The sequence below is a fragment of the Acomys minous genome (assembly GCF_964271855.1).
Source record: "Acomys minous genome assembly, chromosome: 7".
Lineage (NCBI taxonomy): Eukaryota > Metazoa > Chordata > Mammalia > Rodentia > Muridae > Acomys > Acomys minous.
In genome coordinates this window covers 45,666,171-45,691,862 of record NC_140488.1, presented here as the reverse complement: position 1 = coordinate 45,691,862, position 25,692 = coordinate 45,666,171, and the positions used below count along the sequence as shown (strand labels likewise).

Below are 25,692 nucleotides of genomic sequence, written 5' to 3'. Positions count from 1 at the left end.
TATCTGACAGACATATGTGTGAGGCAAGAACTATTGAGGACTTATTCACCCTGTCTTCACAGAGTTTGGCCATCGACTCTGCCTGCATCCAAGCTTGACATTTTTAGGCAGAATTCTGTCTGTGGTAGAAACGAGGACATTTTGTCCAGTGGCTGCTTTGCCTCATTTGAAGCCATCTCCATAAGGAGGTTCTTTGATGCTCATCATCCTCTTTGAGGTAGGCTGGGTGTTGCCAGGAGTTAACCTGTCTCATTGTCAATGAATCTTTAAAATAATAGAAACATTTTAAAATGCCATATTCTGTAGGTCTATGATGTTTTTATGATCTTATCTATTTTACCTTATATTTCTATAGAATCATAGCTATCTGTTACACCTAGGATATATATTCTTGTGATAAAAATAGACTAGTACCCATCCAAGCGGTCCTCCACAGGGCCACCCACTGCACATGGGTGGAGGTCATGTGTCCAGAACGTCCTGCATCAGCCCTGCCCTCCTGGTTTCCGTGTGCCTCTCTGGCAGCTGGTCACATGGTGAGGGTAGGGGTGAGGGGGCCTCTCTAGCTCGCGGCCTGTGTCTATGGTCTGGCCCTTAGCGTCCAACTGCCCGGGACCGATCCCCAGTGTATGGCGCCACAGGAACCGGCTCCCGGGCCCAGATAAAGGGCCACCTCCTCAGATCTCCGCCAGGCGAGAGGAAATCCCCTGCTCTGAGAATGGCCAGCTCTCGATATTGAACCAGTGGCTGAAATTGGTGTCGGTGCCTATGGGACGGTGTACAAGGCCCGAGATCCCCACAGTGGCCACTTTGTGGCCCTTAAGAGTGTGAGAGTTCCTAATGGAGGAGGAGCTGGAGGGGGCCTTCCCGTCAGCACAGTATGTGAGGTGGCCTTACTGAGGAGGCTGGAAGCCTTTGAGCACCCCAATGTTGTACGGCTGATGGACGTCTGTGCTACTTCCCGAACTGATCGAGACATCAAGGTCACCCTAGTTTTCGAGCACAATGACCAGGACCTAAGGAGTTACTTGGAGAAAGCACCCCCGCCAGGCTTGCCAGTGGAGACCATCAAGGACCTAATGCATCAGTTTCTTTTTTTATTATTAATTTATTCTTGTTACATCTCAATGGTTATCCCAACCCTTGTATCCTCCCCTTCTTCCCTCCCTCCCATTTTCCCCTTATTCCCCTCCCCTATGACTGTGCCTGAGGGGGACTTCCTCCCCCTGTATATGCTCATAGGGTATCAAGTCTCTTCTTGGTAACCTGCTGCCCTTCCTCTGAGTGCCACCAGGTCTCCCCCTCCAGGGGACATGGTCAAATGTGAGGCACCAGAGTACGTGAGAAAGTCATATCCCACTCTCCACTCTACTGTGGAGAATGTTCTGACCATTGGCTAGATCTGGGTAGGGGTTTAAAGTTTTACAGCCTGTATTGTCCTTGGCTGGTGCCTTAGTTTGAGTGGGACCCCTGGGCCCAAATCTGCCTATCATAATGTTCTACTTGTAGGTTTCTAGGACCTTCTGGATCCTTCTACTTTGCCATTCTCCCATGCTTCTCTCATCTAGAGTCCCAATAGGATGTCCTCCCCTCTGTCCCAGTTTCCTGGTAAGTGAAGGCTTTCGTGGGACATGCCCCTTGGGCTAATATGCAGATATAAGTGAGTATATACCATTTGAGTCTTTCCGCTTCTGGGTTAACTCACTCATTATGATCATTTCTAGCTCAATCCACTTATCCACAAATTTTGGGAATTCCTTGTTTTTAATAGCTGAATAGTATTCCATAGTGTATATGTACCACAGTTTCTTTATCCATTCTTCTACTGAGGGACACTTAGGCTGTTTCCATGTCTGGCTATTATGAATAAGGCTGCTATGAACATGGTTGAGCAAACTTTCTTGTTGTGTGCTGGAGCATCTTCTGGGTATATTCCAAGGAGTGGAATAGCTGGGTCTTAAGGAAGCCCTATTCCCATTTTTCTGAGATAGCACCAGATAGATTTCCAAAATGGCTGTACTAGTTTGCATTCCCACCAGCAATGAAGGAGTGTTCCTCTCTCTCCACATCCTCGCCAGCATGTGGTATCGCTTGAATTTTTGATCTTAGCCATTCTGATGGGTGTAAGATGGAATCTCAGAGTTGTTTTGATTTGCATTTCCCTGATGATTAAGGAGGTTGAGCATTTCTTTAAGTGTTTCTCAGCCATTTGATATTCCTCTGTTGAGAATTCTCTGTTTAGTTCCAAGCCCCATTTCTCAATTGGGTTATTTGGTTTGGTGGTGTTTAATTTCTTGAGTTCTTTATATATTTTGGATATTAGACCTTTGTCAGATGAAGGGTTGGTGAAGATCTTTTCCCAGTCTGTAGGCTGTCACTTTGTTCTCTTGACAGTGTTTCCTGCCTTACAGAAGCTTCTCAGCCTCATGAGGTCCCATTTATTAATTGTTGACATTAATGCCTGGGCTGTTGGTGTTCTGTTCAGGAAGTTGTCTTCTGTGCCAATATGTTCCAGGCTCTTCCCCACTTTTTCTTCTAAGTGACTTAGTGCCTCTGGTTTTATGTTGAGGTCTTTAATCCACTTGGATTTGAGTTTTGTGCAAAGTGACAAATATGGGTCCAGTTGTATTTTTTTACACATAGACATCCAGTTAGACCGGCCTGTATTTCCTTCATGCAAATTGTATTGTTCACCGAGACCTGAAGCCAGAGAACATTCTGGTGACAAGTAATGGGACAGTCAAGCTGGCTGACTTTGGTCTCGCCAGTATCTGCAGCTACCAGCTGGCCCTCACACCTGTGGTTGTTACACTCTGGTACCACGCCCCTGAAGTTCTTCTGCAGTCTACATATGCAACCCCCATGGGCATGTGGAGCGTCGGCTGTATCTTTGCAGAGATGTTTCGACGAAAGCCCCTCTTCTGCAGAAACTCTGAAGCGGACCAGTTGGGCAAGATCTTCAATCTCATTGGCTTGCCGCCAGAAGATGAATGGGCTCGAGAGGTGTCTCTGCCCTGAGGCGCCTTTTCCCCCCAGAGGGCCTTGGCCGGTGCAGTCAGCGGTGCCAGAGACGGAGGAAGCTGGAGCGCAGCTGCTGCTGGAAATGCTGACTTTTAATCCACATAAGAGAATCTCTGCCTTCCACGCTCTGCAGCACCCTTATCTGCACAAGGAAGAAGGCGACCCAGAGTGAGAAGAGTGGCCGCCTTTCCATGCTTCTGGACACTTGAGTGGGAAGGACCTCGCCGAAAGGGCAGCCTCCAAGTATTATAACTGAGATGTATGGCTACAACATCTCATATTAGAATAGAAACATATATAATGTGTGTGAAGAATAATTTTAAATTTGAATTCTATACCAATGTATCAAAATTAAGCTTACTTTGCATCAATATACAAAATTCTATACCAATGAATTAAAAACAACCTTATTTGTGAGTAATAATCAAGGCCTTAAATTGAGGCGTAGATTCAATAATCTATATTTTGTTCTACCATCCCTATATATTTCTATACCCCCTTCTTTCTTTTCAACCCCTATTTCCATACCTTCGAAAGAAAGTTAAAGGGAAAGAGAGATAGCCCTGAGTCCCACTTTGTTTTCTCTCTGTATAAGTCCAATAATAACTTATAACCAACTCCCAATGAAAATAAGCGTCTGTAGCCCAATAGAGCAAATAAAATCCTACCCAACCCCCCATAAGTGAAATGGGCCACCGATCTCTTAAGGTTTCTTCTGGCTGATTTGAGGTGAATAATACCTTTGTAGGGTCAAAATAAAATTGAGGAAATGGTTAAACAAGCCAGGAATAGCATTTGTGGTCCAGTTTCTAAATGTTGAGAAATTTTAAGCTTAATAGGATTCCTGTGTGGGACAGTCTGAAATGCTGGACCAATTGCGATCAGAAGCTTTCTTCGAAGCTGTCCTGGAAGCTATCCTGTTCTGATGGGTAACAGCAACCAAAGCACCTGGGTCTGGAACATGAAGGATGCAGGATGTCAGCGTCCATCATGCTGTGAGGAATGAATCCTGTGGTATCTGATCCAGCATCAGTGTCCGGATCTTTTGTTCTGAAAACATAATATTTCTCACAAGCGTTATACCGTCCCAAAATTATAATTGTATGAGGTGTAGGGGATGCACAGAACAATTAATGCTGCTTCTCTGCTCTTTGTATGAGCAGAAGTAAGAAATCTGCAAATCTTCATTCATGCCATATGAAGAATGGTATCTAATAATAAGTCACAGGAAGTCTGTGACCAACACGAAGCCTTGTTTATGCATAGACATTCATGTCTCAGCCAGTCTCAGAGCTGTTCCCATGTAGTGGGATTAGTAATATAAGTTACCTGCTTATTCTGCAGTGTGAATTCTTTACATCTTGATTGTAGTCCCCCTCCCTCACCCCCTCTCCCTCCCTCCCCTAGTCCTCAGAAAGGAAAGCCCTCCTTCCCTAACATTTGACCTCAGGCTATCCAGTGTCATCTCTACTTCCTGTGTCTTCTTCCTCTGTGACCTGGTAAAGCCACGCTGCCAGGGGGGAAGTGATCAATGTTGGGGGGCCCAAGTCCATGTCAGAAGTAGTCCCCTCTCCCCATAATGTGGGATCCCCCAGGAGACTGTGCTGCCTATCTACTACATCTGAGCAGAGAGTCTAGGTCCGCATCATACATGGACCTTGGTTGACACATGAGTCTCTGTATTGTAATGTCATCCTGTATTAAGTGGCTAACATCTGCTTATGAGTTTGTTTATGGCATGAGTGTCTTTGTGGTTCTGGGTTACCTCACTTAGGATCATCATTTCTAGTTCCATTCATTTGCCTGAAAATTTCAAAATTTCCTTATTTTTGATAGCTGAATATTATTCCATGTGTAAATAAAGCATTGTTTCTTTATCCATTCTTTGGTTGAGGGAATTCTAGATTGTTTCCAGATTATGGCTCTTATGAACAAGGCTGCTATGAACATAGTTGAGCAAATGTCCTTGTTGTATGGTGGAGCATCTTTTGGGTATATGCCCAAGAGAGTGGTATGTCTGGGTCTTGAGGTAGATTTATTCCCAATTTCCTAAGAAAGCACCAGATTTCTTTCCAAAGCAGTTGTACAAGTTTGCACTCCTACCAGCAATGGGCGAATGTTCCCTTTTCTCCACATCCTTGCCAGCGTATGCTGTCCCATATAACAACTATACAGTATGACTATTCTGTCTAGGTCACAATTACGGCATCATGGCTTGCATAGCTAACTTTCATGTTCCAGACTAACATTTCAGTCAATCTCTTGATGATACCAACATCCTGCCATGAAAAGGAGCATGGAATGCATATTGAGTGACATGCCCGCCATTGCGCTGTGTGTCTCCACCGTGAAGAAGTGGGCAGTGGGATAATGTGTCACATCTACAATAAAAATCAGATCTATCGTGGTGGCGCATGCCTTTAATACCAGCACTCGGGAGGCAGAGGCAGGTGGATCACTGTAAGTTCAAGGCCAGACTGGTCTACAATGCGAGTCCAGGACAGCCAAGACTAACACAGAGAGACCCTGTCTTGAAAAATAAAAACAAAACGAAACAAAACAAAAAAATAGATCCATGTGTGAGGATGACAACTTCATAGCTGGAATAGGGTCCAATGCCTGATGTCAGATAGGGCCACAAGGTGGCAGCAGAGAACAAAGCAGGCTTTTTGTTAGGCGTGGTAAGGGTTCAAAGTTTTGTCACCTACTGATAAATAACATAGGTGGAGTTCTTTAGAGGTTGTATTAGTTAACATTCCTCTAACTGTGACCAAATATCAATAGGAAGCAACTTACGGATGGAGAGATTGACTCTGTGTCTGAGTTGAGAGGCTGAACTGGTTGAGGTTAGGCGTGGAGGCTTTACAGTGGTGGCAGTGGCAACTGAAGACTTCTTGCTCACACCTGAGAGGATCAGGAAGCAGAGGCAGGCCAGGAAATGGGTTTAAGCTACAACTCTCAAAGCCTTCCATCAGTGATCCACTTCCTGCTCTGCTGAGGCCCTTTCTCTCAAAAGTTCTGCAACTTCCAGAAACATCACAACCCACTTAGGAACACGTGTACAAACCCCTGAACGTTTCATAACAAATGAGCATTTTTGAAACAGATGAGCTTCTCATAACAAAGCCACATCATAGCCGAAGGATTATGAAGCAAAGTCACTTGCCAAGGCTGGTAGCGAATCCAGCTGATAAGTTTTTTCCCCAAGTGTTTCCTAGGCTCATTCAGCTGCATTGTTTGGTTTAGACTTTTCTGGGACTAGACACATTACCATGGGCATTCATACCGAGTTTACAAATGCTCTGCAAACTTCCTCCTGGATAAGAAGGAAGTGAACTAGAAGTCTAGTGGCTAGCTTTAATATAATCTCTCCACTACTCTGGAAGAGGCTCTTCACAGCTAGGACAATCCTCCCACCATGTTTTTTTTAATGAGTACTCATAGGATATGCTTGTAAAACAACAATAGCAATTGTACATCAAGCCGAATGTATAGCATCAGTAGAGCAAAGTGGCACTCATAGAGATGGCCCAGCAATGATCAGCCTTAATCCTGGTCACTCTTTCACTACATTTCCAAATTAAGTTGTCCCTGTTCCTCAAGAAAATATTATATATCAAAATTTTTAAAATTACTGTCATCCAGATAAACAGAAATAGCGTTCATCTTATACCTTTATGATCTGCATCATTGTACCCTTACAGAGTCATATGGTGCATGGCCTCTAGACCCACCTGGGGACAGAGAGACCTATAGAATCACTCTAAGAATGTGATGCTCAAGTGAGGATACAAGAGATTAAAGTCAGGCAGTTGATTGTTGGAGAAAAAAAATTGTCCCATGGTAGCCAGTTGGCTTCTTTGTTCCTCTTATAAAAAGAGATTTACCTTCAAGATAAAGGTAGTGTCACAGGGTATTTTTGTTGTTGTTATAGCTGGATAGGCAGTTGCCTGCTCATGTCCTTTTCCCCTACGTACACAACTCCTACCTGGAAATTGGTTCAGCACTCAGTGCTTTGACATCTTCTTTATTAAATCCTATTTTGGTTATTTGGTGGCTGGAGTTGTTTTAAGGTGTGTGGATGTGTGTGTGGATGTGAGAGAGAGGGGGGAGAGGGGAGACTCTGTAGCCCAAGTGGTCAGGTTGGTTTCTAACTTGCAGCCATCCTCCTGCCTCAGCCTCCAGAGTATTAGAATTGCAGTTGGGAGCCATCACGTCAGGCCTGAAGTCTTCACTTTACAGCTCAATGCACACTGACTCACGACTGGGCCCTACTCTAGTCTACAGAGTCTATTTGATGCCCATCATCTTCCCTCTTGTCATTCTGTTCCTGCTCAGTTGCTGTATTTTGCTTCACACCATTTTGGGGTATTTAGGTAGTCTCGTTTATAACCCAGTTTGACCTTTCTGCCTTGCCCTTCAGCCTCTGGAGTACCAGGATTACAAGTGTGTATCACCTAGGGTTGGGGATTTAGCTCAGTGGTAGAGCACTTGCCTAGCAAGCTCAAGGCCTTGGGTTTGGTCCTCAGCTCTGGGGGAAAAAAAAAAGACAAGTGCGCATCACCACACCTGGCTCCACTACTGTGTTTTATTTTTTTATTTTTTTTCCATTTTTTTATTATTATTAATTTATTCTTGTTACATCTCAATGGTTATCCCATCCCTTGTATCCTCCCATTCTTCCCTCCCTCCCATTTTCCCCTTATTCCCCTCCCCTATGACAGTTCCTGAGGGGGATTACCTCCCCCTCTATATGATCATAGGGTATCAAGTCTCTTCTTGGTAACCTGCTGTCCTTCCTCTGAGTGCCATCAGGTCTCCCTATCCAGGGGACATGGTCAGAGGTGAGGCACCAGAGTGTGTGAGAACGTAATATCCCACTCTCCACTTTACTGTGGAGAGTGTTCTGTCCATTGTCTAGATCTGGGTAGGGGTTTAAGGTTTACCGCCTGTATTGTCCTTGTCTGGTGCCTAGTTTGAGTGGGACCCCTGTGCCCAAATCTGCCTATCATAATGTTCTACTTGTCGGCTCCTAGGTCCCTCTGGGTCCTTCTACTTTGCCTTTCTCTCATGAATCTCACATCTAGGAATATACCCAGAAGATGCTCCAGCACACAGCAAGAAAATTTGCTCAACCATGTTCATAGCAGCCCTATTCATAATAGCCAGAACATGGAAACAGCCTAAGTGTCCCTCAGTAGAAGAATGGATAAAGAAACTGTGGTACATATACACTATGGAATACTATTCAGCTATTAAAAACAAGGAATTCCCAAAATTTGTGGATAAATGGATTGAGCTAGAAATGATCATAATGAGTGAGTTAACTCAGAAGCAGAAAGACTCAAATGGTATATATTCACTTATATCTGCATATTAGCCCAACGGGCATGTCCCACGAAAGCCTTCACTTACCAGGAAACAGAGACAGAGGAGAGGACATTCTAGTGGGACACTACTGTGTTTTAAACAACTTCCTTTGTATTCATCCTGAGTTGGTCATAATTTCATTGAAAAAGCAATTCAAAGCAGAAGGCCCTGTTTGGAATGTTTTTCATGTATCATGAGGTCTTGTATTAGCGAGCTCCCCTCTCTCACACAAGCTCACCATCTAACAGTGTGGCCTTTTTTGTTCTAGTTTTAGTCCGTGTAAATGTACTGACTGGATCTACACCTGCAAAACCCGCCCCGCCCCCATATTTTGAAACTCCTTTGCTTCCTATTTTGTAGGGAAAGGAACCATTTGGACAATTTAATGAAATATGACCTGTCACCAATCAGTGACCAGCCATCAATTCACTTCAGTAGAAAAGAAAACCCTCTTACCTCTTCTCATCCCACTGGACAGGCAAATGCATCCCTTCTTCACACCAGTGAATTGCTCTGAGTGTCTTTGTCTTTTCTCTTCCACAGAGGCATTGTTTATATTGGTAATTTTCCATGTCAGTCCACAGAGAGTAGTAAACAGCTATACTATAAGGAAAATAAGTAAACCAGCCTACCAATATGCCATTCTCCACAGATGGCAAAAGTAGACAAGATTTAGTAAGTCGGTATAAAAAGTTGATTACTAACAACACAGCAAACAGCCACGGTATCAGCCTGGGAGTTCCAGGTCACCTGTCCCTGAATTCCACTGTGTGACACTTCGGGAGCAGATGGCAGTTACAGATACTGGGTTTCGCCACAGCTGAGCAACTTGGGCTACAAATTCAGTGCCTTTATATAGCAAGTAGTTAACCAGCCAATCATTCTCCCGCAGGGAGGGAATGTTGGTGCTGCAGTCCTGCTGTGGTGTCATGTCAGTAATTTTCCTTTTCTTCTCCCCAATCCCCATCTAGAGCCTTAGCAGCCACTGCCACATGTTTCCAGGGTTTACGGCAGCACATTTGGTCTACATTTCCACTTCCTTTGTTAATACAGCCTTCTTTTCTGAGAGCAGAGACTTGACTTTACAAGTTAGGACGGGGGCAATGAGAACTTGAATCTTGGGTGTGTCGTCACGTAAGCAGCCTGGGTTTGCAATGCACGTGCAAGGTCTCCACGTGGGAAACTTGGCTGTCTTCAAGCAAGCTGAAAGGGCAGAGATGGGAAGGCTATTTTTGCTCATCTGAATGCAGAAGGGGAATGTAATGGTTCAAGATCTCAAATTCCCCCTTACACATCTCCATGTCCAAGTTAGCACGAGTGCTTTTTGTTTTAAGGCCCCTGATCTTGAGGTAGGAAAACTTCGATTCATGCATCTAATTCCGTTTTGAATCTGCCTCCTGACCCTGCTTTTCAGTGCAGTCTTCCCCTTTTGTGGCAATCTTTTTACACACTGCCATAGAAGTGCTCTAGATTTTTCAAGGGTCTTTGGTTGATCCCAGACTTTTTATATTTGTGCTTTTAAACTTACTGAATCATAAACTATAGAAAACAGTGAGTAAACTGTAAAATTTCAATTTGATGCATTTTTCACAAGATGTGATATTCATTTAGCAGTAATGGCAAACAGCATATTGTTATATCCCACAATCACTTTTCATTCTTGCTTCAGGTTATTGAATGCCTCAGGAATTAACCCTAATCGGTCATCTCTCATTATATATTACTTTCGCTTATTTTCCCGCTTCACGTAAAATGGGACCTATAATATATGGTCTCCTGTGAATGCCTTACTTGATTAACACACTTTAGTAAAGTTCATGTATTTTGGATAGTCTTCTGTTTTATTTGCTATATGATATTTTGTTGAGCAACTATACCAGAGTTGATTTACTTACTCTACTGTCTATGTGAGGAACTTCAATTTTTTGAGCTATTATGAACAGTGATGCTGTCAACACATGTACATCTGTTCTGGTGCACTTCTGCTGAATTGTTTCCTAGGAGTGTACTTGTTGTGTCATAGGTTGTGAAAAAGATTATACACATAAGCTATTGCTACATAGTCATAAAATGTGTATATATTGTATATGTATAGTATATATAGGTAGTATATGCTAATTCTGGTTACTTGGTGTCTTTACAAAGATATGTTTTCAGTAGTTTTTATCTTAGCTATTAAAACGTAAAAGTAAACATAGTACAATATAGCTTTAATTTAACTTTCCCAAACTTTACAAATAATGAGAAACCTCTCACTTGTTCATTATTTATTTCTACTATTCATTTATATTCAGACTTGCTTGTTGCCAATTTTAGATGGCATTTTCTTTTTTTTCTTTTATGGGTATATAAAAAAATTTTATGTGTTCTGAATAAAAATTTTTGTTGGGTATACATATTTAAATTGATAGTTCTTTTTTCTTAATGAAAAGAGGTCTTAAGTTTTAATACTGTTCCTTTTTATTGTTGGTGCTTTTTATTCCATTTGGTGTTTCCTGTTAAAGAAACTGTTTCCTCTCACAAAGTCCGTAAGATTTTACCTACTGGAGATGGAAAGTTATGCCTACTTGTGGAGGCCAGAGGACAGGCTCAGCTGTCATTCCTCTAGTAGTGTCCACCACCTTTTTTGGACACAAGAAGCTCTCTCTAGTCTGGAAGTCACTGAGTAAGCAAGACTAACTGTACAGTGATCCCCAGAGTTCCACCTGTCTCTGTCTCCCCTGCTGGAATTACAGGCATGTGCCGTCATGCCACTATGCCACTATGCCACTATGCCACTATGCCACTATGCCACTATGCCTGGCTTTTCCAAGTGGGTTCTGTGGATGAACCTGTGGCCCTTGCAAAGCATTTAACAAACTGAGTTATTTCCTTGGGCCTCTTCATGTCTCCTTTTGAATTATTTTTAAACATAAATGCCTCATAACCTTTTCTGATTTTTAGAAGTTGGCCATTCTTTCCTCTGTATATATCACTTTTATATGAATCACGCAACTGTGTCTATGTCTACTTTTGCATTTTATGTGATTTCTGAACAATTAGTGTCTGCATACTATTTCAATAATCTCTATAGTCTTCCATTTGTTTATTTTAGCATACATTAATTATACAAAATAATGTACTGAGCAATATATTTTATTATGATATTTCCACATATGAGTAGACTGCATTTTGATCATGTTATTCCTTATACATTCCTAATAATAGTTTCTAATAATAGTCTTCTTTTTTCTTTTAAATTCTACATATGAGAGAAAACACATAGGGCTTATATTTATGAGACTGGCCTATTTCAATAATTATGATAATATTCAGTTTTATCCACTTTCCTGCTCTTGTTATAATTTTGTGGGTTTTTTGGTTGAATAAAAGTTCTCCCTCTCTCTCTCTCTCTCTCTCTCTCTCTCTCTCTCTCTCTCTCTCTCTCTCTCTCTTTCTCTCTCAGTGTGTGTGTGTGTGTGTGTGTGTGTGTGTGTGTGTGTGTGTGTGTGAGAGAGAGAGAGAGAGAGAGAGAGAGAGAGAGAGAGAGAGAGAGAGAGAGAGAAGCAGAGAGAGACACAGAGATCTTTAACAGGTACATGGGCTGTTTCACAGCTTGGCTGTTGGGGAAAATGCCACATTAAGCATGGCTATGCAGGTATTTATATTGTATGCTGCTTTTGACTTGTTTAGGTGTATACTCAGGAATGGTAAAGCAGTATAGTTTCCCTTTAAGTCTTTTGAAAACAGCCATATTGATTGAAATAGTAGCTGCACATAGTTTACCCTTCCACCATCAAAAGTACAAGAGCCCTCTTTTCCTGTTTTTTTTTCAGTTATAGGTTTGTCTGATTAGATTGAGATGGATTACTTATATAGTTTTGCTTTGTATGTTCCTGATGGCTATGGATGTTGAACCTTTTTTATGTGATTTTTTTTTAGTAATTTAGAAATTTTCCATTTAATTTATTTTACTGATGGGAATGTTTGATTTGGGATGTCAGCTCTTCACATCCAGGCCTTGAATCAGGGCAAGAGTAAGAGCTACCTTTGAGCTGATCCTGCCATATAAGCTCATAGGACCAAAAGTCCACTTGTACCAGAGTGTGAGTGGAGGTGGGAAATTCCTGAACAGTGGTGGGAGTACAGTTCCACCAAAAACCTGTGGGATGCCAAGAACATAGAAAGTACTCTAACCAGAGCTGTCTTTGTGTCAGGTGTGTAGGAAGGTGGGGTCATGGTCACCATATGATCCTGTACATCCTATCCTGCTAATTTCTATGTCCTATTCTTACACATAGCTGGTCCAGCTTCTCCTGGCAGAGGGCACAGGGCCATAGTTCTCATACTGTATGGTTCACAGTTTCCCCCACATTGTCTTATGTCCCAGGATCTGTGTCCGGGTTGTTACTAGTTTCCGGAGCCTACACTGGTTCTTGAGGTTGTCACTTGCTTAGACCATGGAGATATACAAAGGTAAGAGCTTCTGCTCACGGTAGATGAAAAAATCTGAATGTAAAGCCTCTGGTAAAACGATTTACACTATGGAGCCAATGGGCAAAGTAGAAGGGGTAAGTGGCATACTTGCTCTACAGATCATAGTACGCATGTCTTAAACTATATTTTTGGTTTGAGTTTGAATCTTGGAGCAATTTGTGGAGAGCAGATGCCTTTGTAATAGTAAGTCTTCTTCTTTTGGGGAGTGGTCCTTCACTCAGTCTTAGTAGCTGAGCTATGCATAGTAAACATGGAAGATGGCGAGATCAAAGAGAAAACTATCATAGAAGATTTTGCATGTCTTCCATAGTACGTTATCCAGAATGTCTGGCACACAGTAAAATCACTAGCCATATATAGCACAAAAATTGTGATCCACAATTTAAAAAAATAGAAATAGAAGCCAGTGAAAATTAATGAAGGATGACACTGGTGTTGGAATCAGTGCTAGTATTACAGAAGAAATGAGCTACATTAAGTTAATGCTGCCAGAATATTATATCTAAAATGTTTTCCCAAGTGAATATAGATAATAAGATTTAATTGTTATGGGACTATACTTCAGTAGTAGAACATTTGCCTGGCATGTGTAAGGTTCTAGGCTTGGTTCCAAGCACTACGAAAAAAAAAAGGACCTGGTAAGTTTCAAGGATCAAAACCCCAAATTATGGCACCCTGTCATGTGTAACTAAATTAATAATAATTTTGGAAGTGAGTGGAGCAAAAGATAAAGCAAATTGGAAGATAATCTAAGCTAAATATTTCAAATGGTAAGCTGGTGCTCTTAAAACAATAAATTTAGGATATGTTCCCATGTCTGTATTCCATGATATCAAATGGATAGATTGAAATCAGACGCATGAATTGGCAATTGCTGATTTTGATGAAAAAAAAAAAACACATCAAGCTTCCGAGCCTCTCTTCCTGACATACATCCTACAGAAAAGTTAGTTAACATACAACAGGCCAGCATTGAACTCACCAGGCGACCATATGGAACAAAAGATTTATGTGTGCAAATATTCCTGGTTTCATTATTGAGCTGTATTTTGACTAATGTATAATAATGTTAAAGTAGCTCAATAATTTGTTCTAAATTTACCAAGTGATAAAATTTTCATGATAAATCAGTTAGACTGAGTCTAGCAATTCAACATATTGCTCTGTGCATATTTACTTTAAATTCCCATCCTCCCTTTCTTCGCCCAGAAATCAATAGTATACTGTCGCACCTCGCTTGACCGGCAAGAAAGACGCGACCACCGGTTCTTCTCCTAAGCAGCTTTATTCAGGCCTTTCTTCTTCGCTTCGGTGAAAATCCCCCCAAGCCACTCCCCTCACATTCATTTATAGCACTCAAACAGCCAATCACACCAAGACACGTCTCACGCTCTGATAGGCTCGCGAGCAGCGGGCCTTTTTCAAATAAGGGGTTGTTTAAATCGAAACGGCTCCGGCTGCATGCTGGGCGCCCTGTGGAGGCGGGGGTCCACAAAGGGCTCCGTGGCTCTCCACAGTATACATCTTGTCTCAATATGTATAAGTATGGACTTATACTATATATACTATATGTAACCTCTTGTGTCTTTCTTGTCTCACTGTATATATATTTTTAGATTTTATGTATTTTTATGCCCATTAGTGTTTATCCAAATGTATCATGTGATTGTAGTTCTATCGGAGGCCAGAAGGGGGCGGTGTAGCACCTGAGACTGGAGTCACAGGTGGTGGTGAGGTGCTGGCAATTGAGCTCCAGTCTTTGGGAAGAAGAGCCCTAACAGGTAATACCAGACTGCTTTTCATATTCTTGATACCCATTTATATATCTTTTTTAAAGAATTCTGTATTCAAATCTTTTTTTGTTTGTTCGTTTGGTTGTTGGTTTTCTGAGACAGGGTTTCTCTGCATAGCCCTGGCTGTCCTGGACTCGCTTTGTACACCAGGCTGGCCTCGAACTCACAGCGATCTGCCTGCCTCTGCCTCCCGAGTGCTGGGATTAAAGGCGTACGCCACCACTGCCCGGCTCCCTATTCAAATCTTTTGTTCATCTTTATCTGTTATGGTATTAGTTCCTTCACTGTTCTGTTTTAAGAGTTGTTATTCTGGATATGAACCCTAAGCCATATGCATAATTAATAAGCATTTCCTCCTGTTTTGTGAATTGTACCTTTACCTTCTTTATAGAGAAAAATGATATTTTCCCTTAATTTTCATGAAATCCACACCTCATATTTCCTTGATGCTTAGGGATATACGACACCTTTAAAATGGTTATTGGCCATTTGCATTTCTCTCTCTTTTTTTTATCTTTTGAAAATTGTTCACTTTGCCAGGAAAGGTGACACACGACTGTAATCACAGCATTCATGAGGCAGGGGCAGGGTGATCTCTGTGAGTTCAAGGCCATTATGATCTACAGAGAGAGTCTGGAACACTCAAGTCTACACAGAGGAAGGAAGGAAGGAAGGAAGGAAGGAAGGAAGAATTCCTTGTCTAAATGTAGCTATGTATTCTACATAGCTTCTTTTGCTGTGCAGATACTTCTTATTTCCATGTAGTCTTATCTGTTAATACTTGGGGTTAATACCTGTCCTATTAGTCTATTTTGAATGCTCTTGCTGGGCTGGAGAGATGACTCGGTGGTTAATAGCATTCGATGCTCTTGCAGAGAATCTAGGTAGAATTCTCACATCGAATACAATGAATAAATCTAATTTTAAAAATTAAAAATAAATAAATAAATAAATAAATAAATGTTCTTGCCTATTTCAGTATCTATAAGGGTATGCTCCAAGTTTTCTTCTATAACTTTTAGTGATTCAGGTTTTAAATGAAGGTATTTGATACATATTTAGTTGTTTTTTTTAACATGATGAAAGATAAAAATCAATTTTATTCATCTGTGGGTGGAATTCCAGTTTTACCAGCACCACTTGTTGAATAGGCTATTGTTTGCCTCCTTTGTCAAAGTTAAGTGGGCATGGCTTTGTCACTTTCTTACCATCACTCTCTATTCTATTCCATTGGCCTACCCATATTTTTTATGTTGATACCATGCTGCTTATCACTATAGCTCTATAGTATAATTTGAGGCCAGCTACTGTAATTAAAACTACTTTGAAAAACCACCTCACTGCAATCAGAATTGCTGTCACCTGGCAACAAATGTTGACGAAGATATGGAAAGAAATGCAAATTAATACACCCATTGTAGAAATGTTTGATATCTCACAAAAACTTAAAAATAGAACTACCATGTGATCCAACTAATTCACTTCCGGGCATATGTCCAAAGAATACGTACATTACTGTAGAGAGATTCAGACCCACCCAATGTTTATTGCTGCTCTATTCACTAGAGCAAAGAAAAGGAATCAATAGACGGATGGATACTGAAAAATTGGTCTGAATAAAAAATGGAACACCATTCAGCTCTAAAGAAAAATGAAATTAAAAACTTGACAGGAACACGAATGGATTTGGCATGTGTATAAAGTGAGGTCACATACTCTCAGAATAAAAAGACTATATCTTCTCCCTCTGGCCAATAATATATGTATATACATAAATAAACATACATGCGGATACAGTATAATGTACAGAAAAGATAACAAGAAAGGGTAAATATTAGGGGATGAAAGCAGGGGATGGATATGAGGTATGAAAGAGGCCATAAAGCTCATTGTTTTTCTAGCTCTAATTCTGCCATGGAGTTTTGTTTGCCTTTTTGGGTAGTGGATAAGCATATAAAATAAATTAAATATATAGAAATTGATTTAGATGTAGAGACTTTGGGTCTGACTAAATTTCATGTATGATTTTTATTTACAAAGTGTTTTACAATAAAGTATATAGATTTTAATTAAAAATTTGGATGAAATTCAATTTAACTACTTTTCTTTGCTTGGCTATGCTTTCATGCTTATTTTTGAGAATGTCATATATGATTTGGATTGACATCATTAGCACCCTTCCTCTCCCCATTCTAGATCCTATCATGTATCTCTTATGTCCTCTCAAATTCATGACCCCTTCTTCTATAATTATTATTGGTATATATATGTATACATATATACATATATACACATGTGTAACCATCTATCTATATACTTCCTATTGTTGCTCTTACGTACTTGTGTTTAGGGTTAACCACTTGGTACTTACCACTGGAGAAGACTGGATATGCTTTTGATATCATATCTAAGAAATCGTCATCTAACCTCAGGTCTTAACATTTTATTTTATCCATATGATTATTGAAAAGGATTATGGTTTTAGTTAATATGTCTTCGCATATATTTGATTTGGAGTAAATCTTATATGCTGTGAGATACAATTCTAACTTTACTATTTTCACAAAATAACCAAACATAATATCCAAATAAATACCATTTATCAAAAATGTGGTTTTCTGTGGTCTTGGTGCCATGATTAACAGTCCTGTGGCAATAAATGCAAAAATCAAGAGAGCTTTCCTTTGTTCTCAGTTTGTGAGAACTTGTGTGTGCTTACTTCTTTTTATATATTGCTAGGTTTGGTTGGCTGGCATAATTTGGTGCTGTTTCTATCTATAGTCATAAAAATATTGTGATTAATTCTGGCCTCACACATGAATTGAAATTGCTTCCTACATTTTTCGATGTTGAGATTTTTTTCCCTCCATTTATTTATTTAATCACTTTGCATCCTGATCTCACCCCCTCCCTCCTCTCTTCCCATTTCTCTCTCTCCTTCCTTGCAGAGAAGAGGAGGCCCCCAATTGGTACTAATCTACCCTGGTACCTCAAGTCACTGCAGGACTAAGCACATCCTCTCCCACCTGGGAATGGCAAAGCAGCCCAGCTAGGGAGGTAACAGATTTCACAGACAGCCCCTACTCTCATTGATAGGGGCCCCACATGATGACCAAGCTGCACATCTGCTACATATGTGCAGGGGGCCTAGGTCCAGCCCATGCATTCTCTTTGGTTGGCGGTTCACTCTCTGTGAATCCATGTTTGCCCAGGTTAGATGATTCTGCAGGTCTTCTTGTGGTGTCCTTGACCCATCTGCTCCCTCTATCCTTCCTCTCACTGCCCAAGCTAGGCCCATTGCTTGGCTTTGGGTTTCTGCATCTGTCTCCATCAGGTGCCAGATGAAGCCTCTCAGAAGACAGTTATGCTACACATCTGTCTGTAAGCCTAGCAGAGTATCATTAATAATGACAGGGCTTAGATTTCTCCTATGGGGTGGGTCTTAAGCTGGCCAGCCACTAATTTGTCATTCTCTCAATCTCAGTTCCATCTTTTCCCCTATGCTTCCTTCTAGGAAAGACACACTTTGGGTCAAAGGTTTTATGTGTGGGTTGGTGTCCCCCTCCTTCTGCTGGGAGTCCCACGTGGATACAAGAGGTGCCTACTTTATGCTCCTTAACACATGTTGCTTGCAGTCTCATCTAGGGTCACCCCCAGAGACTCCCCGGAGCCTCCCTTGTCCCAGAGATCTCCCCAACTTCTGTTCTCTCTCCCAGTACTTCTCACCTGCCTCCTCCTCTCTCCGCTCACCTGATCCCCACTCCCTTTATCCCCATCACACCATCTCCCACCCAGATCCCTCTGCTTCAGATGTCTGCTGTATTTCCTGTTCTGAGTGAGATTCAAGCATCTTCCCTTGGGCTTTCCTTGGCTTCTTTGGGTCTGTGGGTTGTAGTATGGTTATCCTGTACTATATGGCTAATATCCACTTCTGGGTGAGTATACACCATGTGTGTCTTTCTGGATCTGAGTTACCTCACTCAGGATGATTGTTTCAAGTTCCATCCATTTGCCTGCAATTTTCAAGATTTTCTTATTTTTAATAGCTGAGTAGTATCCCATTGTGTAAATGCACCGTAGTTTCTTTATCCATTCTTCAGTTAAGGGACATCTAGATTATTTCCAGTTTCTGGCTATTACAAATAAGGCTGCAATTAACATAGTTGAGCAAGAGAATTTTTTGGACAAAATTTTTTAAAATATTAAATAATACCAGCTATTAAGAGCTTTGTAGGGATTTTTAGATCACTAATTCTGTCTCTTCACTTTTTATAAGTTTTTCTCTTTCTTATCGAGTTATATTTAGAGCTTTATTTCTCGAAAGTTTCCAAATTCATATTGTATAATTATTTTGTTGTCATATAATTATTTTTAAAGTTCTCTTTTATTATAGAAATGCCCATGCTTATTCATATTACTAGTTTGAATCTTCACTGTTTGTCTTTTTTCATAGTCAGTATAGTGAAATTATTTTCAGTTTTGTTAAATTTTTCAATCAGGTTTACACTCGCTAATTATTACTCTTGTTTTCTATTTTATTTATTCACATTTTAATGTTTATTCCTTTCTGATGCTTATTTTGGATTTATTGGTTTTTTTCTGTTCAGTCTGTTAATTTTATTCATAACCATTATAACAAATATAAAATGCAAACTTAAACATTACAAATACAGCTACATTTGAATAGTTAAAATATTTATTCAAAATATTCATTTAATGAGATTGTATGAGTGCATTGCACACTAACATATGATTGTCAACGTCTCTAGACCACTGTTAACTGCCTATTCACAACTACTAGACAATGCAGGATAAATTTTGCATTGAAGTTTTATTGGGTCAGTTGGTGTTCCCCTCCCTCCACTAAGAGTCCTGTCTAGTTAGAGGGTATTCTCTTTAGTCTCAATGACCTCTGCTACTTAGAATCTCAACTAGAGTCACCCTGTATCCTCCCAGAGGCCTACCCTGTCCTAGGTCTCCAGCTTGTCAGAAAGATGTATTTGCCCATGGTTTCTTTTGAAATTTTAGGATGTTTTCTCTGTACTATATGGCTAAAATCCACATAAGTGAGTACATGCCATATGTGTCTTTCTGGGTTTCAGTTACCTCACTCAGGATAATGATCTTTTCTAGTTTTGTCCATTTGCCTGAAAATTTCAAGATTTCCTTGTTTTTAATAGCGGAGTAGTATTCCATAATGTAAATGCACTAGTTTCTTTATCCATTCTTCAACTGAGGGACGTCTAGGTTGTTTCTAGGTTCTGGCTATTATGAATAAGGCTGCTATGAACTTGATTGAGTAAATGTGCAGAGATAAAGACATAAGCAGATATTGAAGGAATGCCTAACTAATACCTAGACAAACTTGAGATCCACTCCATGGGAGAGAGCCAACTCCTGACACTATCAACAATATTCCGCTATGCTTGCAGAGGGGAGCCTAGCATAGCTGTCTTCTGAGAGGCTTCACTCAGCAGTGAATCGAAACAGATGCTGAGACTCACAGCCAAACATTAGGCAATGAATATGGAGTATTGTGCAAAAGTGGGTGGAAGGATAAAAGACCTGGAGGAGATAGGAGCACCACAAGAAAATCAACAAATCCAACTAACCAGGGCCCAGAGGGGTCTGTGGAGACTGAAGCACCAACCAAGGACCATGCATGGACTAGACCTAGCCCCCCTACACAGATGCTCAGGCTCCATGTGGGTCCCCTAGCAAGGAGAGCAGGGGCTGTCTTTGACATGGACTCTGTTGCCTGCTTTTTGATCACTCCTCCCTCATGTGTGCACTCAATCCTGATGTGACTTGATGAGCAGGAGTGGGTTAGTAAGTGGGTGGCTCCCCTTTTCTGAGAGGTAATGGAGGGGAGAGGGGGGAATAGAGAGGGAGAGAGCAAAATCACTATTAAAAATAATGACATAGCTAATACTGTAACAAAAGATGTCAAATCACAGATTCAACGTATACTGCAAACCTTAAGCAGAATGTATAAAATACAAAAGGCATATTAGGACAAATATGTGGAAAAGCCCCCACACAACATTTAGATAGAGCCTAAGTGGGTTAATTGGTTAAAGTGGATGTCCAAAATCAGAAACAATTACCACATAAAGGCCTTGAAAACAATGGGAATGTTTTATAAAACTAAACATTCCAGTTTACTTTCAGAATCTTGGTAAAAAGAGTCTATCCGACCAGTGATGACACCCAAAACAGTTCAGAGACGAGAAACCCTGCAGAACTGAGACTTTTACCTTTGAAGCAGGAGAATTGCTCAGGTGTTATAGAAGCTTCTCAAAGGAATATTATTTCAGAGCTGCAATCAAATATAATAATAATAGTCCTTTAGATTTATAGAATAGAGAAACTATGAAGTGGATCACTTATCTCTATGGAATCTACAAAGCCCTGTTTTTTATTAGGGTGTTGGAGGGATGTAAGAATTGGAAAGTTGCAATCATTTGTTTATGTCTATCTTAGACTTTCTGTCTTCATCTATTGTCTTCAGTATGTTTATCCAAACAAACAAACAAACAAAAAACAGAAAACCAGTTTACTAGACAAGGGTGCAGGAAGAAAGAGGAAGAGAGAGCAAGGAGAGGAAAGGGGATTTATTACAAGGAAATGGAATGGAACATATGATTATGAGGGCCAGCTAAACAAATTCAAAAATCTGTGGGACAGGCAGGAAGCAAGGGAGGATCACATGCGTAAAGGAGCTCCACGGACAGGGGGTGGTGACGTCACCAAGCTATGGTGAAGGGCAAACAACTTTCAACCTGGTTTTTCTTTGGAGTCCAACTTGAGACATGCTAAAAGCCTTTGAAGGTTTCTACTGATTGATTAACTCATGTCTATCTACCAAGATAATCTATCTTATTTAAAGTCATCTTATTAGACGTTTTGATAAGATCTGCATATTTTTAAAGGAACAGCCATATTAATGCTTGACTTAGTAACTAAGGGCCATGTGTATAAGCCAAACCAATGGCCGCTGCTCTCTCTTCCATGCTGTACTTTAACTTATCCAAATTGAAACATTGTGAAATTTCCATACTTTTGAAACGTGATTAATAAAACAGAAATAAATATGGCAATATCCATGACCAAAACAAGAGCAATAGAGATCATGTATATAATTAGGGATTTATTTTATGCTAACAGAGCCATTTTCAGACTTAGATACTGGTCACTACACTAACTAAATTCCTCAGAACAGCTGTTTCTGAAATGGAGTGTGGGCTAAAGCAAGGGAAACCACAATCCATTCCCTTAGCCATAAAATATAATTTCAATTTATATATGTATAATATGTATATATATGCACATATAAAAATCTTTTCTCAAGTTTGATATTTCCTTCCCATGAATATATAAATAGGAACAACTACATATAAAATACTTATTACAATGAAGTTGAAGACATGATTGTGGGGGTTATGTGTCTGTTATAAATATAGATGCAGTTTTTGAAATTACCTTTAAATACATTTTCTTACACAGTGGTGATGATTAAGAATGTTTGCAAACCTCCTCATAGAAAAGCTCGCTCACCATATGGCCTTCCCACTACACTTGTTATTTTAGAAGATAGAAAGTAGGAAGAGGAAGTAAAGGCTGATGACTTAGCCACCAGTCTCCCCTCAGCGTGAATTGCCACCATTTCACACAGCAGGTGAAATTAAGCCCACTTATGCTTCTACATACTGTCCTTCCCTTAACACATGGTCGGTAATGATAGACTTGGTGTTAATGTTGGTATCCCACACAGATTGTCTGTGAATAGCCTTGCTAAATGCGTCTGCTTCCCCCAAAAGATAATGTTCCCCCTAGAACAAATGGTCTTAGTTGTCATAGAAACAAGATCTTCTGGCTGATGTCAGTCTACTATAGCAACAAATTCATTCACAGAAACAAAGTTGAAACTACTAACCCAGCTACTTACACCCAGCCCAATTCAATGAGTAATAAGTATATGGAAAGAAGCAGGAGAATAAAGGCAGATACTAATACAGACAGATAGAATATTATAAGTAAAGAAAAGCATTAGAGGGCAAAGATGTTGAAAACAGTAGCTTACGGCTTCAGTGTGTGGTGGTGTAAAACTTCTAATCCTCATCAAATAGACATGCTGCTAGCCACCTCATCCCATTGAAACATTAACTAGAAATTAGAAAACAAGATAAGACATATGCAAGAAGGAGAAGCAAATTATTAGATATTTCCACTTCTTATTTCTCTCCAACACTGAGCATAATTTTATGAATATAATAATCAATCATCAGGATGATAAATAACTCAGGCTGGCATCACATGCAAGGATGTAACCATCAACTCACAAAAATGGGTTCACTTAGGAGCTTTGATTTTCTAATGCTAGAGTTTAGTAGTTCTAATTAGTTTTTACCTCTTTTATCATTTTCCAGTTATAAGACAAAACAATACAGATCATTACAGAAAATATATTCTTATCCAGTTCACAAAGTTAATATCTTCCTCATATAGAAATCTTCTCTTCGATACTGCTTTAGAGGAGAATCTTAAGGCATATCCAACATTCTTTTTTTGTTTTGTTTTTTGTTTTCTGAGACAGGGTCTCTCTGTGTAGCCTTGGCTGTCCTGGACTCAATTTGTAGACCAGGCTGGCCTCGAACTCACAGCAATCTGCCTGCCTTTGCTTCCCGAGTGCTGGGATTAAAGGCGTGCACCACGACACCTGGCCCAAAATTCTTACAAATTTCAAACTGCCATATATACATTCATGAATGTCTAATTGTAATTATGAAGTGTCAGTGGTGTTGTTAGAAGCTGAAATTAAAGAAAATAGAAGCTGACAAACCTATAACTCTGTTTGTTTCTTATAGAAGACACTTGAGATATGTGCTCAAAAGAATCTCAAGGTGTGGGTCGGTGGGAAATGTAATAGCTGTGGTTAAGTTGAAACAACATTAATAAAAGTTCAAAAAGTTTAGGAAAAGACAAACTAAGCAATGAGATGCACTGCCAGAGTGAAAGAGTGTAGGTAAGTGTTCAAACACATTTACCTGATAATATTAGGAGAGAGAAAAAAATCCTGACAATCTGTTCTGTGTCCTAAACCCTATCAAGAGATGAACTTGATCCTGCCATTCATCAGGAAAAATAAACATAAATTCATAAATGCTAATATCCTGTAATAGGATTGTCAACATAGGCAAATCAAATCTTTCATGTGTTAAAATAGTATATAGAACTTCAGCCATCTCAAAACTGAAACTAACTTTTTTTTTCAACAAATTGTATCTTGCAGAAACAGGAAGGTTGGAAGATAGGGCCAAAGAAGTCCAAGTCATTGATGAAGAACATAGATAAGGCCCTTGAGGAATTTCATTTCATACTGAAGTAATTGGTGACTAGCTTGAACTATATCACACATAGAAACACACAAGTGAGAAAGACTAAAGTGATTGATAGAGCTCTTAAACTTCAGGGAGGAAGCAAATAAGATAATAAGGAAGTACACAATAAGTAAGTATAAAAAAGCCAAATCATTGAATAATCAATGAAATGAAATGGCAAGCAAGAAATAGATTCCCATTGCAATGCCTCCCTTCACCTGTCATTTAACACAATTGCTCTCAAGAAGCAAAAAATAATAAAGCACACTGTGGGCCAGGGGCTGAGAAATAGGCAGTTATAGTTATTTGCTCACGATCACACAATTGGGACTAAGGGCCTTTAGAACATTTCAGGTCTGTCTTACCTACATAGCAATCATGGGTACTGTTTCTACCACCCAATCTAGATGGAGATTTGCTCTCTTTGACTCTTCCAATTACTACTAAACTTACCTAAAGACCAAAGAATATTGCTATGTAGCTAAATGGTATCAAACTCTCACTGTGTGTTTTTCTCCACAAATGGGATCCTTAGTATATGCCATCCTACCATTGGCCTTTTCTCATACTATGTGACATCTTTGCTGCCAGTACATATAATTCAATCTCATTTTAATAGCTCCCTTAATATCCCACTGAATGTGAAGAAGAATATAGAAATGATATCACAGCCCTTGAGAGACATAGGAAAGAGGATAATGTGTTTGAGACCTTTCTAGATTACAGTGATTCCTGCATAGACTGTGAGACCTAGAATAAAAACAAACCAAGACAGGAAAAAAAAAAAGATTAGCCGAGGCTAGAGGAGGATGCTTTTATATTTACACAAAACCCCATTGCAAAACTATTTTGCCAGCATACCAGATCCTCTTCTTTATATTGTCCATTTCCTAAATGGTTCAGTTCAGGGGCCTGACTGTTTTTTTTTTTTTCAGAACTGCTAATTTCAATCTCTAGCACTCTCGGCCTAAATTATGGAAAGTGCCCATTCAAGAGTCATGTGCAGTTACAGTTACTTCAAAGATTGTTTTGAAATAAAAAGCCAGAGCTAACTTCTATAGTTTTAGAGATAGAACTCCCATTTTTGTTACCTTCAGTGAATGAAAATGCATGCTTAAGAGCTGGAGAGATGGTTCAGTGCTTAAGAGTACTAGAGAAGTTGGGTTCAGTTCCCAGCACCCACATGGCAGCTCACAATTGCCCATAATTGCAGTTTCTGGGGATCCACCGACTGCTTCTGGCCTCTGTGAGCACCAGCCTCACACATAGTACATAGACATATAAGCAGGCAAAACACTCATACACATAAAATAATGAAAATATTTTAAATAATAGAATACATGTTTAACTATATGTAAGATTTGATCCAGATCCAAGTCATGTGTATCATGATATATAGGTAGAAAGGCATGTGTATATGTAAATAATCTCAATATGATTTTAACATGTGTATATGGAAATACATTATTAGTTTATTAGCTTTGATAAGATATTATTAAAATACTTTACAATTTATCCTTTTGAAATATACATCTCAGCAGTTGTTATATATTCCTTGATGTGTGCAATTGTCAACAAATAATCATCCTGTATCCCGTGACAGCCACTCCCTATCCCTCGTGCTTCCTATAACTTTAATCAGCCATTAATCA

At 39.9% G+C, this 25,692-nt stretch overlaps 1 pseudogene across 1 annotated transcript; it reads left to right on the top strand.

Annotated features, from left to right (window-relative positions):
* The first annotated feature begins 498 nt into the window (after positions 1-498).
* LOC311601159 (cyclin-dependent kinase 4-like) lies at positions 499-3,401 on the top strand (annotated as a pseudogene). Its single transcript has 2 exons — positions 499-1,087; positions 2,655-3,401. The product of its transcript is annotated as a cyclin-dependent kinase 4-like (transcript).
* Positions 3,402-25,692: the final 22,291 nt, after the last annotated feature.